This window comes from Oncorhynchus clarkii, chromosome 17 (genome assembly GCF_045791955.1).
Source record: "Oncorhynchus clarkii lewisi isolate Uvic-CL-2024 chromosome 17, UVic_Ocla_1.0, whole genome shotgun sequence".
Classification (NCBI taxonomy): Eukaryota; Metazoa; Chordata; class Actinopteri; order Salmoniformes; family Salmonidae; genus Oncorhynchus; species Oncorhynchus clarkii.
In genome coordinates this window covers 44,027,581-44,029,872 of record NC_092163.1, presented here as the reverse complement: position 1 = coordinate 44,029,872, position 2,292 = coordinate 44,027,581, and positions in this window count along the sequence as shown.

The following is a 2,292-nucleotide window of genomic DNA, read 5'->3' as shown; positions in this document are numbered from 1 at the left end:
CTATCTCTGCAGTAGATTTCAACTCCGCCCCCTTTGGCAGTTCAATCTTGTCAGAAATTTTTATAGTTAGAGATGGACATTTCAGGATTTTTGGTGGCCTTCCTAAGCCAGGATTCAGACATGGCTAGGACATCCGGGTTGGCGGAGTGTGCTAAAGCATTGAATAAAACAATCTTAGGGAGGAGGGTTCTAATGTTAACATGCATGAAACCAATGCTTTTACGGGTACAGAAGTCAACAAATGAGAGCACCTGGGGAATTGGAGTGATGCTGGGGGCTGCAGGGCCTGGGTTAACCTCTACATCACCAGAGGAACAAAGGATGAGTAGGATAAGAGTGCAGCTGAAGGCTGAAAGAACTGGTTGTCTAGTGCTTTTGGAACAGAGAATAAAAGGAGCAGGTGTCTGGGTGTGGAAGAGTAGATTCAAGGCATAATGTACAGACAAAGTTATGGTAGGATGTGAATACGTTGGAGTTAAACCTAGGCATTGAGTGACGATGAGTGAGGTTTTGTCTCTAGATGCACCATTTAAGCCAGGTGAGGTCACTGCATGTGTGGGGGGTGGAACATAAAGGTTAGCTAAGGCATATTGAGCAGGACTGGAGGCTCTACAGTGAAATAAGACAAAAAATAATCACCAAAACAGCAATTGACAAGGCATATTGACGTTATGAAGAGGCATGTGTAGTCAACTGATCATAGGGTCCAATGAGTAGATAGGCGAGCTGGTGGCACGGCGATTCAGACAGCAAGCAGGCCGGGGCTAGCTGCAGGCTAGCAGATGTGCCTCAAGGGGACGTCGCAATGGGAGAGCCTATTTAAATCCCCTCGGACGGTTACATCGGCAGATCAGTAGTGATGGATCGGCGGGGCTCCGTGTCGGCAGCAAAGGGTCCAGGCCAATTGGCAAAAGAGGTATTGAAGCCCAGGAATTATCTGATGGATATCAGTTTTGTTTTGTTCTTCTTTATTTACTGTAATGCAATAACATAACAGGGCAACAAGGGACCCTTTCAAATGCTTGTTTATGTTAAGATGACTTTGGCATTATACTTTGTCAGTCTCTCCCTGGATTGGCTACTCTTTGAAATTTCAAATCAGTATTAAAAAGGTAGGAAATAATGGGCCAGTTTCCCAGACACAGATTAAGCCTAACCCAGGACTAAAAGGCATTCTCAATGGAGATTCTGAGAGATATGTTGTGTGAATTCATTAATTCTAATTATAATTCTTTGTCCAGAAAACCTGAATGACCCAGGGCTCTATTCAATCTGTGTTGCATAAATTCATCTTTGCAGAGTGATTGAGATTTAAAGGCAATGTTCATGCTTTAGTGGAGACTGCATTCACCGCAAACGCTGTATATGTTGGTCCAATCGGAAATTACCTTCACATTTCTATCGCAGAATCTGTAATGCTTCAGATTTACAGATTGAATAGAGCCCCTAGTCTTTAAACTCAGTGGAGTTTAGAACCAGAGTCTAACATCTCTGTTAGAACTAGTATTACAACATGCTGAAACACTAAGGGTGATAGCCTGACATGTGGAGTGACACAACCAATCACTGGACCTCAATGTCAAATACTACTGTAATACGTCATGTGCAGCTGGGGAATTGTGTAAAATGATCACAAGAACAACAAAAATACATCAAAATCTTGAAACACTATTATCACCCTAACCTGCTACATTGAGGGTCATAATGGTATCTATGAATGATAAAACAGACTGTCATCAGTGATAGTAGGTCAGCAATCATCAGAGCCATTTGTACACTGTAACACAGACCACAGTACCTCAATAAAGGATGAATATAGATAGATATTCTACAAACAACTGTCCAAAGCTACAAGTATTCATTTTTCATATCAGGCTAATTTCACCTCAGACACAATTGCAGGTGGGGTGTGCTCTGTGTTGGTTTAGCCTGAACTAATGATAACTGCTGTTAACTGGTCTTACTGGTCTTATCTGTAACTCATAGAAGGTCATTGCTCCTGTATTAGTCTTCAGCTCGGCTATAGAAAACTGTCTGTACCCTGTGGGGGAAACTTATTTATAGTCAGTGCAATAACGATGTCTCTGTTCAATTACCTCAGAGTAGGAGCGCTTATCTAGGTTCAGTTTAGCCTTTTCTATGATCCTAGATCATCACTTCTATTCTAGGATGCTTTAGGAATATGGGCCGCAGGTCTCTGATTATTGTGACACCTGAATATATTTCTGCAGCGAATTACACTTTTAATTTAACATACTCCAAAGAATAAGGGTGGAAAAAATAAGATATAAA